The sequence below is a fragment of the Carassius carassius genome, chromosome 42 (assembly GCF_963082965.1).
Source record: "Carassius carassius chromosome 42, fCarCar2.1, whole genome shotgun sequence".
Taxonomy (NCBI): Eukaryota; Metazoa; Chordata; class Actinopteri; order Cypriniformes; family Cyprinidae; genus Carassius; species Carassius carassius.
Window position 1 is genome coordinate 21,930,300 of NC_081796.1, and position 15,639 is coordinate 21,945,938.

The following is a 15,639-nucleotide window of genomic DNA, read 5'->3' on the forward strand; positions in this document are numbered from 1 at the left end:
TTGTGACACTATTTTCATAATGTAACTAAGTTCTGAATTGTGACTCTTATGTAACTCACAACTGAAACGTTTCTAATAATTGTGAGTTTATATCTCACTATATGAGTGAGTGAATATCTCAAAATAAAAAATAAAAACTATTTCAACTTTATTGCTTAAAATTTGGCTATATTTAATAACTGCAGCTTTATTTATCATATTTGTGATTTTTATATATCACAACATGACTTCATTTTAACAACATTCCTTTTTTTAAATTGTGACTTTTCACAGTGTGATTTATTTCTCACATATTGACTATTCTTGACAGTTATTTCTTTTATTTTTTACTCTGAGGCAGAAATGGGCTTCCATACATACATAAATACACTGTGTCCACCAAAATAAGGCAGAAAATAAGCTAAAAATATCTATTGAAAGCTCACATAAAAAAAAAATACCAAAGCTCAGATAAACTCAAGTACTCACCTACTGTATTGGCAGAAAAAAAGCAGTTCCAGATCCATCGGTTAGATAATTTATGAGCCAGACAATGGGCTTTCACAGTGAAGCTGTGTTAGAGTTTGAGTTGAAATCACTCAGCTTTGAAATACAGATCATCTGCTAAGACAATCACCAGCCATCTAACTAGAATAATGAGTCAGTCCATCAGAGGCGTCCATCTAACCAGTGTTCAACATAATGACACTCGCATGGACATTACGCACTGTTTTAATGGATAGCATCTTTTGTTTAGGATTGTAATTGTTAATGTTAAAGAGATAATGAGTCCGAAAGACACATCTACTCCTGTGATCATTAAAAAATGAACCGTGATACCTCATGTGTAATATTGTGTAAAATTATCTCCTACATAGAGATGGAGTGCTGTGCTAATTTATATTTCAGATCTCCGGCCCTGTGTTTCAGTCATGTGGTGGTGCCATTTAAAGAAATATTGTGGGTTATTTCACATAATTGCTATTTCTTTCGATTCATCGAAGAATCCTATTAAAAAAGGATTGCATCACAAAAAATTAAGAAATGTAGTAAGACAAGAAATGAATCTGAAAATTTAGCTTTGCATCATCCAATTATGGTTTCAAATATAATGAAATAGGAAACAGTTATTGTAACAAGTAATAATATTTTTCATCAAATAAATTCAGCACTGGAAGACATAAGAGATAGAAAAATATTATAAAATCTTATTGACCTCAAACCTTTGAATGGTAGTGTATGTTTTCCACAAGGTCAGATCAGATCTGTTAGCATGATAATATTCTTCAAGGAATTTATTTTCTTTTATTTTTTTTGTGGCCTGGAGTAGTGGTCGAGCGATATATAATAAAGGCCGATATATCAGAAAAACTTATCGGCCGATATTTGAAAATGTTGCTTGGCCGATGTGACTTTTATTTTAATGGCGCTGAGAGCAGCTGCACCTGAGTGTGCACAGCTCACATTCTCTCTTTTGTTCGCTGTCGTCATTAACAGTTCTGTTTAATACGGATAGGTGTCTAATTCTGTCTAGTGATGGTCGGTTTGCGTGTGAATTGAATGCTATTAACTTTAAACTCATGATTTCAAATTATGCTGCACTTAATGCATTTGCCCACTGTTATATTTATGTCATTTATTCTGTGTGCTGTGGGTAAAATGAGTGTTACCCTGGCTTTATTTGAAAAATATGATTCCCAGTGCACACAGACTTCCAGAATACTGAATGCCCTGTTGGTTACAGTGTTTACTTCCTTTTTAATTATATTTTTATTAAATATTTTTTTATTTGTGAAAAATACTTTGTCATCTAAAGTATAAGTATGTTCATTTTACACATTTATTTTTTAATCCATTGTCAAATGATGTAAAATTTCTTAAATATTGTTTTACATGTAAAAAAAAAAAAAAAAAAAGATATCGGCTTTATATCAGCAACCAAGATATCGGCATCAGCATCGAGTGTCAAAAAAACAATATCGGTCGACCACTAGCCCGGAGGTCCTTATTATATTACTATAATAATATACACAGAATATTATTTTAAAGATTTTAGCCTTTTGGTGCTTCATAAAATACATGGTTCCCCTTGTATAGTACAATGTTCTGCTGATGTGACCAATCCTGAAGAGCAATAATGTGATTCTTCGTATCTCATGAGAAAATTCCCATTTGGCTTCCCCTCAAATTGTATGTATATTTTTATTAATATATATAGACATATATAATATATTGGTGTGATATGGTATATTATTGCTTATGCACTAATCACAAAATCTGGGATAGCTGCACTTTATAATGCAGAAAGTAAAAAAAAAACATGCATAAAAATGATAAATGAAAGCGATCTGCGCCTACAGCACTATTACAGTGAAAACCTACATGGTGTGTACAGTGTAAATGCACATGACTATAATTTTTGTCAGAGATTATCGATGTTTATTTTCTTATGTTTGTGCTGTATATGTATGTGTGGCTGGGGGTATGTGGGTGTACGATGGCATACTGTAAGTACATATTGTACTGTATTTATCATTATTATTCTTTGAATCTTAGCTGTAGTATCATTGGTTTACTGTGTACCAAATAGATGTTTTTTATTCGTGCTTACAGTATATTTATTTTGTTGTTTTATAGCTTGCACAGACTTTTAGGTTGTTAAGAGATGTTCTTTCAACCTCAAAATCTTTTTAAACTTAAGATTCCTGTATTTTCTTCTGCCATCCCATCTCGAAAATCACTAGGAAATGGTTTATTTGAATACTGTAGAAGGATTTCCTACCAAATTTATGTGAATCCATCTCTTTGACTCCTTTGAAGGCTTTGAATTCATGACCTTTTACACTGTAGAGACAATGAAGTTTAAAGTTTGAATAAAAAAAATATTCTAAAGCCTCTGGTGTTTTCTTTAACAAGCACTTCACTGATGTGTATGTACTATACAGTAAAAGGAAGGACGTCTTATATTGAACGCTCTCAGCAGAGAGCCCTGTGGCATCTCTGCCCCCTGACCTCTGGAAAATTGGCTGGTTTGCTCTGGAGAACCTGTAAAATATGAGAGAAAGTGATGTTGTGCAGAGTTGGAGGGGATTCGGCGTTCTTCGGGTATCCTGACTGACACTGGATGTCCTGAGGAGCAAAAAAACAGACAAGCAATCAGAAAAGATGGAGTGATTCGACCAGCTCACATTTATAACACTCACTCAACAGGTTACCTTTAGGAAATTTTATGTAATGTAGGTATAAATCCTGATGGGTAAAATGAAGTTTTGTTAAATTTTTTAAATACCTCACATTATTTTAAGTAAAATGGTTTATATTTTTTTATATATTTAAATGTTGCATGTAATTTTTGAAATACATCACATTATTTTAAGTAAAATGGTTTATTTTTATTTATTTTTATATTAAATGATGCATGTAATTTTGCCTTTAACATGCACCTTTTGTTTGTTAAATGTTTTTTAACAGTTTCTAGGATGTAAACTGCCAGGTTTTCACAACAAAACCTGCCCAACTGCTACTCGAAACTAGCCCAATCGCATTTTAATTGGGTCCCGGATAAAAATTGCGTTGAGGGAAATAAAATACAAATTTTTTGGTGGGGTTCCCTGGTAAAATTAGCCTTTTAGGGGCTAAATATCACGTTATTGGGGTTGCTTCAACCCGCGGTCAGAAAAAAAAAAACCGCGGGAACAGTGGTAAAAAAAAAAAAAAAATCTGTCAAGAGATACCTAGGTCACACTTCACCCCAAAACCTTAAAAGAAGCCCTAGAATGTTTTTGTATTGTGACACTTTTAGCACCTTTTACCCTCCAAATTCTCATTACTATCAAACGCATAAATGTAAACATGTAGTAAAATGAGCTGTAAATGAGGCCACAATGAAAATTCTCAATAGTTTTTTTACATTTTGAAATGTACACAGGGGTATACCAACCCGATCTCACAGCAATTCATACATATTTTACAAGGTGGTTTATTCGTACGAATTCGTACAACCACACTCGTTCAAATTTATACGATTTTTGCCAAATCGTACGTATTTTACGAGTTGCACAATTCGTATGAATTTGTACGAATGACCTACACCTAACCCCGCCCCTAAACCTAACCGTCACTGGGGTTTAGACACATCGTATAAAATCGTGCGAGTGAGGTCATACAAATTCGTACGAATAAGCCACCTCGTAAAATACGTATGAATTGGTCGTAAGATAGCGTTGATATTTATCATGAAATTCAAAATTGTGGCATGTAGATTTTCTCCAAACTAACTTCACTTTTCTATACCAATTATGTCATTATATAAAGTAAGTTCCCCTTGGTTATTGGCATAATCTAATTTTAGATTTAATTCAGTTCCACAGTAGATGCATTTAATTTTCATTGTCAGCCTTATGCATTCTAATTCAGTTAGACATTACTTCAACAGTGTTGTAGCATGCACTCAAAAAAACAAAGTGAAGTGACGTGACCTACAGCCAAGTATGGTGACCCATACTCGGAATTCGTGCTCTGCTTTTAACCCATCCGAAGTGCACACACACAGAGCAGTGAACACACACACACACACTGTGAACACCCGGAGCAGTGGGCAGCCATTTATGCTGTGGCGCCCGGGGAGAAGTTGCCTTGCTCAAGGGCGCCTAAGTCGTGGTATTGAGGCTGGAGATAGAACTGTACATGCACTCCCCCCACCCACAATTCCTGCCGACCCGAGACTCGAACTCACAACCTTTCGATTGTGAGTCCACGACTTCCCCCTTAAAAGAAGTCTAAATTACTTGTGTAATACTTTGCTGTGAACAATAGCTACCAGTCCATGTCCCAGCATTCATCTGGAATCAGACACAGGCTGATTGTGTAACAAAACATTCATTTCTTTTTACCACAAAACAGGTCGATATCCTTATAAAACAATCAATCCACACCGCAGGTTTCCCAGCGAGAAGCAGCAGCCTTATTGTGTTACGTGTTGTTTTGATTCTCATTCAATTCACATTCTTGTAAAAATTGGCCTTTGTGCTTTAAAGTTAAGAAGTTCAAGTCAGAACATCGATCAACTGATGTCACCGAGAAAACAGTGGACAGAAAACAAATGCGGGAACCTCAAAAGTAGAAAAAAAATGGAAGAGTCTGGTTTTTAGACCAAAAAGTCTGTAGTTTGAGAACATCAGTCTTACCACAATTGCATCTGAAAACTCTCTCAGCCGTCCTTGCTGTTTCCTGTCAAGGTTCTGTGTGGCGTCTCGCTGGTCTCCCCCTGGACTGTGTCTCAAGCGTGGCTGCAAAGGGCTACAGAGACATCCATAGTGATTGTGTAGTGTTGTCCGACTGTAGTAGCAATTGTGCAGGTCTTTGTGATTCACCAGTGGTTTGAGCTTCTGTTCCCTATGGCTGCTTGTCCCTCTGTAACCTCTTAATCGCACCAGTCTCCGGATCACCACTCTGGGTCTGACAGTGGTTGGCAGGCCATTGGTGGGGGATGATGAACCGAGGTGAGCCATCTTAGCCAGGCGCTCATTGCCCCATTCGATTTTCTGTCCAGATGTCTTTTTCCAAAGAGCTTCAGGACTCCTTGTTTCATGGTTTGCCGAGACAAATCCCACACACCTCCAATATGTGGTTTCCTCTGTCATTTGCTCATGAGATGATTCCGGAATCCACTCTATCATTGGCAGAATCCCACCCGCCTCTACTATATGTACTTGCAGTGAGTCTTCACTGACAGTACTTTGTATCTGGATCATTGAATCATTAGATACACTGGGATTTATGGGTACACAGTTCGGGTCTGGTGCACTTGGTCTTTCAGTGGTAATGTTCACGCCTGAGTTGGCAGATTTAGTGGGGACACTACTGATTTGAGATGCATTCCATTTTGAGTTTGCTTCATCTGATGCATCATTTGTCTTAGATGCACACGACCTGGGCTGAGCAAATAAATGAGGAGACAAAATGATGTTCCTCTCATCCAAGTAACTGCACTTGTGCCTAAACTTCTGTTTGGCCTCCTGGTATCGGTAAAATGCATTATCATCTGTTAAACAAAGCAGTGAAAACAGTAATATTGCGAAATATTATTACAGTTTAAAATGTCATTTATTTCTTTGATGTTAAAGCTGAAAGTAAAAAAACAAACAAACAAAAAAACAACTTCTGACACAATGGATGCAGCATTTGTAGTTGGCAAGAAATATGTTGAAATGAATTAACTTTTTTAATTTAAAATAAAACTAGCTAAATGATTTGATAATATTTTACATTTACAATTAAATGTGTAATGATTCAGTTTACAGCACATTCATAAATTAAAAACATAAAAATGACACACCTTGTTTATTTATCAATCATTTTGCAGAAGCAGTGTTAAAAACCTTGCATCTTGCTCTGACCAAAGCGATTTGAAAGCATTTGACTTCATTGCTTGTAAATATTAACATCCCAGGGTGACTTGAAAGCACCATTATCATTCTTATGCTGGCACAGTGAATGATGGAAAATGTAGTTTGGTCACAATTCCGTGTCCTCATGAGTCAGCCACATAGGAAGTGTTTTCTGGAAAGCTTTATTGCTATTCTCCACTGCTACCCCAATATAGACGCAATTAACTACACTAGCTCTATTCGTGCTATTTATTATTGTTGCTAACACTCCTAGAAAAGAAGAACTGGAAAGGCTATTCTGATAATCCATTACCTGCTGCAACACACCTGCCAGGAATTTTGAAGAAATCCTATAAACTCTGATTAGCTTGTTTAGGCCTGGAGCTAAACTGCATCATATTGATTCTACACCTACATTAGAATCTGTTTGAGACATAAGAAAATCAAATGTCTGCTTCGGGAACAAGTATATATCCTCACAGGATATTTGGGTAAATATAAACGTTCTTATTTAGACTGTTTAACAAAGTTATGTCTGTATCAAAGATGTTAAACCCTCCCTCTTTCTTGTCCATGGGGGTTTATTACAAAAGCTCTGAAGTTTGAGCCCTGTTAGGCTGATGATTAATCACAGGTCCGGTTTTTAAATGTCAGGTCTGAGCCCAGCGTGACCCGGCTCTGATCGATGTCCCTCTGTACGGATATCTTTCAGAAAGCTACACTGACACTGTGGGACGTGCTATGACTCACCGTGAACTCCAGAGAAGGTGAGTGGTGGAGAGTTTCAATGCAAAAGACTTCGACATCTAACCTTAGGAGAGCAGAGAGAGATACTGGGGTCTCAACTAGCGAATTTTCCCCTATTTACCTGATTAATATTACATATTATAAATTACCATGATGAAATGTTTCTATATTTATTGAATTTCAAGTTTTGTCCATTTTTTTGCATTAATGACAACATCACTCAAGCTCCATGGACTCCACAAGTTAAATCTGATGATAATGTTATCCAGAATGACTTAAAAGTGATCCAGAAAAAAATCTTGTGCTTTCAGTGAAAGCAAGAACATGTAATTAAAGAGCAAAAGGTCGGCATGACTAAGAAATGATGAAGAATCTTACATTTCTTGTTTTTGTTGTTTGTTTGTTGTTTGATTTTTATAAAATTTTCACTGTGGTCTCAAGCTAGTGTAAACAACATCTGGCTAATATTTGCTCCTGTGAGACCTCTGCATAATATTCAGCATGAGTGTTTTTTTTTTTTTTTTTTTTTTGCATTTTGAGAAGATTCTAAATACTGGAGTTTGGGGAAAATATCCAAGATATGCACGATTTTAAGCTTTGATTTTCCTCAACAACTTAGAATGTTATCACACAAGTGCAAAAAGTGCACATATATGCTTAAATCACCCAGAGTAACCTTAGAATTTAAGCCAATTTTTAGTTTGTAAGAAATTATAAAATACATACAAAATTCTGTCATGAAACTGTAGGTGGTGCAAGCCAATAGTTTCTAACTCAATCTGATATAATTACATAATTATTCATGTGGCACAGCTGATTGGTTTTAATTGCATCAGCAGCCAATAAGCTTGCTGCTCAACATTCAAATACTCTGCTAGTGCTGGCTGTACCCTTCACCTTCAGCTCCACCTGTATAGATTTTCTATTGGGATAAATATTTCATATATATTATTTCATATATGTTATATGCGCGGCAGCATTTTTTTTTTTTTACATGCTCACAACAGCTTGTCCATGGATGTATTGGCAGTAGCAATCTGGTACTTGCTCTGCTGCAACAGTGTAGCAGATCTGTTCTGCCAAGACCAAACTCATTAACATTGCTATGTATATTACCATGCTAAACTCTCAGAGGGTTTTCATGACCGAAATACAGATTAGTAAAATAAAACTATTAATTATTTCTGAAATATGACATGAATTTTTTTAGCCTGTACAGTATTATGCACAGTTTGCTAATGATGAACTCATGTAGTCATTTGAGGCCTTTGTTTTTTTGAGAATTGAGTTTACATGAAGAGCCCTTATATGGACGTGCCCTGAGAGTGTTTTATGCAAATTACTAGTTGCAGAGACACCTGCCCTGCCATGAACGATGACAAGAACACATTTGTGTGTACACGTGCCTATTGTGACTCCCTCAGAGATTCAGTGTGAAAACATTTTCTGTGTACCTATATGCAATATGTGTGAAATTATTGGTGAGCAAGGCCCGATGTTACAAGTGAAGAAATAGTTCACCCAAAAATGAAAATTAACTGATTTAGAAAAATGTTGCATTACTGTACATCACTGATTTATGAAATGAAATGAAAGTCGTGACATTTTGCCAAGTATGGTAAGCCATACTCAGAATTGGTGCCCTGCATTTAACCCATCCAAGTGCAGTGAGAAGTGAAAACACACCCGGAGCAGAGGGCAGCTATAGATCCAGCGCCCGGGGAGCAACTGGGGGTTCAGTGTCTTGCTCAAGGGCACTTCAGTCATGGGTACTGAGGGTGGAAGAGAGCGCTGTTCATTCACTCCCTCCCTTCTACAACTCCTGCCAGCACAGATAATCAAACCGGCAACCTTCTGGTAACAAGTCCAGGTCTCTAACCATTAGGCCACAGCTGCCCCAGTCAATGGATCTTCTGCAGTGAATGGGTGCCATCAGTATGAGAGTCCAAACAGCTGATCACAATAATCAACATGAATTAACATCTTGTGCGGTAAAAAGTTGTGTGTTTGTAAAACAAATTTATCATTGCTTTCTCCAGTAAAAAAGTGTGAATCAGGAGAGAAATATGTACAGGTCAAGCACTGTTACAAAACAAAACCCTTTTAAACAAATGATGGTGGATTTTGATGACAGGTGATGGCCTTTTTCACTGAAGGAAGCATTATGGATTATGAACTGGTCTCCCAGAAGCGATGGTTTAAATTTTAATTTTATTTATTTATTTTTTACAAACACTAAGTATTTTACTTAACACGATATTAATTGATGGACTGGAGTGGTGTGGATTACTTGTGGATTATTGTGATGTTTTTATCAGCTGTTTGGACTCTCATTCTGACAGCACCCATTCACTGCAGAAGATCCACAGGAGAGCAAGTGTTAAATTTCTGTAAATGTGATTTACATTTTTAGCTAATTTTCATCTTTGAGTGAACTGTTCCTTCTTTTTTATCAATGGTAGAGAAAACCATGTCAAAGCAAGAAAGGTCCATTGTGGTGAGTTGGGTTGGTAATTGTATCAGTTGCAGTAGCTTTATATTGTTTGAGCACATATGACTCCATACCAGAGTGCTGTTGTGAGTGAAGTGTCATTTGTGCATCTAATAGTCAGTGGTGGCTTCGACACACTCGAAGCCCTTCTTGAGCTCCAGCATGAGGCTGCTTGGAAGTTTTGCATACTAAAAAGAAAATACATACTACATTTAATTAAATATATATATATACAAGTGGAACTGAGAGTGGGATTAATGCTGTGAAAACACTGTGGCTATAAAAAGTTGTTCTTAAGATGGCAAGTGCCCTCTAAAACCAGTAAATCAGACCAATCTAGACTGCTTGGGCTATTTTAGAGCTGAACTTCATGTTAGCAATGTTATTGCTTTGATTATTACTTTCATAATTTTTTAATTTACTGGTAATGTGATTACATATTGTGATGCATTTATAATACACTGTATATTCTGGTATTCTTGTCTTATATCAAATTCTTACAACACTAAATCATTAGGCTATTCAAAGTTGATACTTATTAAAAACAATTGAGTCTCCTGAGCTACTAAAAAGCACCATTTGAGTAATAAAATACAATTTCAGCATTTTGCTAACTGAACTGAATCACAGTTTTAAGTAGCTTTTTAATGTATGTTGATGAAGTTGCATACAGTACATTTTGTGTCTTGATTATATAAATGTGTGCCAAGTATCCCATTACTCCAGTTATTGGTTTTTCAAAAACTGCTTTAGCAACAAATTTTCACCCTCCAGTCAAAACGATAATTAAAAGATCAAACAAACATAACCAGTCAAAACAGAAAAAAAAATTAACACTTGCAAATTAAGCATCTGGCCTCATGTCTCCATGTGTAGAGAAACCTTTAAATGCTGAGTGATTGGCAGGAAGTCGCACCTTTCAGTCCCGATACACACTGCGATGTGATTTTGAGACATGCTGGGAAGCAAGCTAGAACCAGTAGCAGACAAATGTTTGCACCACACATAATGGATGCCTCTAGATCCCCATAAGGAATTTCCCATAACAGCAGGTGAAAGTTATGCAGATGGCACACAGGAAACTGCTAGTGTCGTCCATTATCTCCTTTCCTGCTGCTTGAACTAAACCATGTTTAAGGGAACTCAGTGGGACTGTCACTCAGGACTCTGATTAGGACTCTGATGGGGCATTAGAGCCATTTCAGAGAGTGTATTGATTTTTCTTTGGCAGCATTTTACTCTTTCCAACTAGATTCATTACAGTGTAAGCCATTACTTACAAAGATTCACTGTCTGAATATGAATGTGTTCGTCTGCTTACCGCTGATTCCGTCATCTGTATCAGAACATTCCCAAGCGCTGCATAGATCCCTCTTCTCACCTTTTCTGTGGAAAGTTTTTGAATTCAATGCATAAATGACCAGAATTATATATATATAAGTGAAACTTTTATATTATATTCATTCATTACACACAGACTGATATATTTCAAATGTTTATTTCTTTTTTTTTTATGATTATAACTGACAACTAAGGAAAATCCCAAATTGAGTATCCCATAAAATTTTAATATTGTGAAAAGGTTCAATATTGAAGACACCTGGTGCCACACTCTAATCAGCTAATTAACTCAAAACACCTGCAAAGCCTTTAAATGGTCTCTCAGTCTAGTTCTGGAGGCTACACAATCATGGGGAAGACTGCTGACTTCACAGTTGTCCAAAAGACGACCACTGACACCTTGCACAAGGAGGGCAAGACACAAAAGGTCACTGCAAAAGAGGCTGGCTGTTCACAGAGCTCTGTGTCCAAGTCATTAATAGACAGGCGAAGAGAAGGAAAAGATGTGGTAGAAAAAAAAGAGTACAAGCAATAGGGATAACCGCTCCCTGGAGAGGATTGTGAAACAAAATCCATTCAAAAATGTGGGGGAGATTCACAAAGAGTGGACTGCAGTTGGAGTCGGTGCTTTAAGAACCACTACGCACAGACGTATCCAAGACATGGGTTTCAGCTGCCGCATCCCTTGTGTCAAGCCACTCTAGAACAACAGACAGCGTCAGAAGCATCTAAAGACAAAAAGGACTGGACTGCTGCTGAGTGGTCCAAAGTTATGTTCTCTGATGAAAGTAAATTTTGCATTTTCTTTTGGAAATCTGGAGTCTGGAGTCTGGAGGAGGAGAGGAGAGGCACACAATCCACGTTGCTTGAGGTCCAGTGTAAAGTTTCCACAGTCAGTGATGGTTTGGGGTGCCATGTCATCTGCTGGTGTTGGTCCACTGTGTTTTCTGAGATCCAAGGTCAACACAGCCGTATACCAGGAAGTTTTAGAGCACTGTATGCTTCTTGCTGCTGACCAACTTTATGGAGATGCAGAATTAATTTTCCAACAGGACTTGGCACCTGCACACACCTTAAACCTGGTTTAAGGACCGTGGTATCCCTGTTCTTAATTGGCCAGCAAACTCACCTGACCTTAACCCCATAGAAAATCTATGGGGTATTGTGAAGAGGAAGATGCGATATGCCATCCCCGAGAATGCAGAAGAGCTGAAGGCCACTATCAGAGCAACCTGGGCTCTCATAACACCTGGGCAGTGCCACAGACTGATCAACTCCATGCCACGCCGCATTGCTGCAGTAATTCAGGCAAAAGAAGCCCAACTAAGTATTGAGTGCTGTACATGCTCATACTTTTAATGTTCATACGTTTCAGTTGGCCCAGATTTCTAAAAATCCTTTCTTTGTATTGGTCTTAAGTAATATTCAAATTTTCTAAGATACTGAATTTCGTATTTTCCTTAGTTGTCGGTTATAATCATCAAAATTAAAAGAAATAAACATTTGAAATATATCAGTCTGTGTGTAATGAATGAATATAATATACAAGTTTCACTTTTTGAATTGAAATTAGTGAAATAAATCAACTTTTTGATGATATTCTAATTATATGACCAGCACCCATATGTATGTAAAATCTGGAAACTGATATATTACACATGAATTTTATTTATTATTATTTCATATCTAATTAAACAAAGAAATTTGGTAATAGTTCAACCAAAAATAAAATAAATATTTAAAAATTGTTACAATCCTTTTTTCTTCTTTTTTTTTTTACTTTCTTGGAATAAAAAAATTTACATTATGCATTTCTGAGCTGCTCTTAAGTCTAAATGACCATATCCAATTCTGAAGTTTATAATGACATAAAGGGTGACTAAATTACAGAATTTTATTTATTTTTACTTTTTTTGGATGAACTATCAGTATTGAGTAAGATTTAGGAACCATAATAGTCAAATGAAGCTAATAACTGTACCTTTTATTCTTCTGTTTAGTTTCTTTGAGCTGCATGTTGGCATGCATTGACATGGTCATGTTTACACACAATGCCATAATTACACGCACAACAGTAACCAGGAACTTGGACAGGCTTCAGTAACTGGTCAAAGTGACGTACTGTATGACAGCGACCTTCCCACTGCCAACAGCTGATACCTAAACAAAACTTACCAAAACTATAACTGTAAATAGCTTTCCTTAATATATGTAATGTTTTTTTTATTTCTTCTGAAGAGTGTGAGGAGAAACATCTAAGACAAAAGAGAATCCATTGATCTTTTTAGCTTTAAAATGGCAGTATTTGAAACCTGGCTTTGCAGTTTCTCTTTAGTCACGCTGTGCTGGAAGATGCTGAAAGGAAGAGATAGAAGCATGACGAGTGGAAGGAAACTGTGGGCTTCCCTGCGGCTGTCTGATCCATCTGGTCACTCAGGCATTCATGTACTTCCCTTCTCCAAGTCTCCACGAGTAAAGCCCAGAGTAGAGCTGCTTTCTGCCAGCCAGGCTCAGATGCTTGAGTCAGGGAACAGCTACTGCTGATGGCAGGGAAAATGAAAGCTCTTTGTTTGCTTTTACATTTGTAGTGCACTTACTTTCAAACCAAATAGCAAATTCATATTGCCGTGGAGACATTAACACAGTATTGGAGACAATAGTGATTAATGCTGCGGGTGTGTAACTTGAGCACATTTGGTAAAAGTGTTGGGTCTTGGATTGGGAAATGTTTGGGCTTGGTTTTCCTCTTTCCATTCCAGGCTTCCGGAGTATTCATGTCCACATGGACAGACTCCAGGGAGAAGGATCTGATAATGAAACTGAATGGACTTTAAAAACTGTGAGATGTCAGTTGATTATCTCTCAATCTTTCACAGGTGCTTAAAAGGTGACTTAAGTAAAGACAAGAAGTGTGTTAGCCAAATTCACCAGATTGTCATTTCAACTTTGAGATGCAGCTAATGCTTTTGTTTCACTAAAAAGAACTGGCTCATAAGAGTCATTTGTTCATGAATCAGGCTACATTGGTTGCACTGTATGCTTCTGGTTCACTAAAAATAACCTGTTCATAAGAGTAATTTGTTTATAAATCAGGCTACATTGTTGCACTGTATGCTTTTGGTTTACTAAAAAGAATCTGCATGTTTATAAAAATCATTTGTTTGTGAATCACTCTACAAAGTACTTTGTTTATACTGTTTGCCTCAGATTCACTAAAAAAGAACCTTATCATAAGAGTCATTTCTTTATGAATCAGGCTACATTGGTATCACTGTATGCTTTTGGTTTATTAAAAAGAACCTGCATGTTTATAAGAGTCATTTGTTTATGAATCAGGCTACATTGGTTGCATGTTATGCTTCTGATTCACTAAAAAGAACCTGTCCGTAAGAGTCATTCGTTCATGAATCAGGCTACATTGGTATCACTGTATGCTTTTGGTTTACTAAAAAGAATCTGCATATTTATAAGAATCATTTGTTTGTGAATCAATCTACTTTGTTTACACTGTATGCTTCTGATTTACTAAAAAGATCGCGTTCTTAAGAGTCATTTATTCATAAATCAGGCTATATTTGTTGCACTGTACGCTTTTCACTAAAAAAAGTGAATTGTGAATCATATATTGTTCTACAATAATTGGGCTACAGTGTTATTTAACTAAAAAGAACATTCAGAAGTAATTTGTATGCGAATTGTCCTGCATTGGATGTGCTATTTTTTGTTTCACTAAAAAGAACTGGTTCTGAATAGTAATTTTTTTATGAGTCAGGCTATATTGGTTGCACTGTAAACTTTTGATTCACTAAAAAGAGCCTGTTCATGAGAGTCATTTGTTTATGAATCATACCACACTGAATATGCTTTGTTTTTGTTTCACTAAAACTAACTAGTTCATACTGTATGTAGTAACAAGTAATTTGTTTGTGAATCAGACTATGCTAATTTCACATTTATTTGTGAGTGATTGTACTCTTTTTCTTTACTAAAATTACCTGTTCAAAAGAGTCATTTGTTCATGAATCATACAATATTGGTTGAACTATGTTTTTGTTGTACTAAAAAGAACCAGCTCGGAGATTAATAATTTTTATGTTGCATGTGATCAAGCGGTGATGGTAACCCAGTTTAGGATCCAGCATATCGAACTGGTTGCTTATTTTCCCGAGAGAGAATAAAAACACACCACAAGCCTTCTTTCAATCAACTTTTCAATAACAATTTCAAACTATTCCAAGAATTCATAGATGGTTCCATGACATTAAATTCACCTATGATCTGTAAAAGCGTATTTTTAAATCCATTTGCAATTTATTACACTATGATATTAGTGCACCGCATTCAAATTCATATTAAAGTATCTAAAACAATACACTCATTTCATAATCAAAGGCAACAGGTAAATTCTTTTGATCTCTGCACTTCAATAACATGTAAACAATTCTGGAATGTCAGCGTCATCTTCAATATTTGCATAAAGATGCAGCTTCAGTAACCTGAATGGAATAGCACAACGATAACTTAAGTCCAATGCAAGAAATGCATCCATTCAGAGTGCATTTGTCTTTATTTCTGAACTAAAAAAGTTTTTGTGCAGCTCTGATAAGAGGTACACAGCATCTGCATTGATCTGCAAAAGGGCAGGACATATGAATCGCAAACATCGTATGGATAAAATCCTCACTGATGATG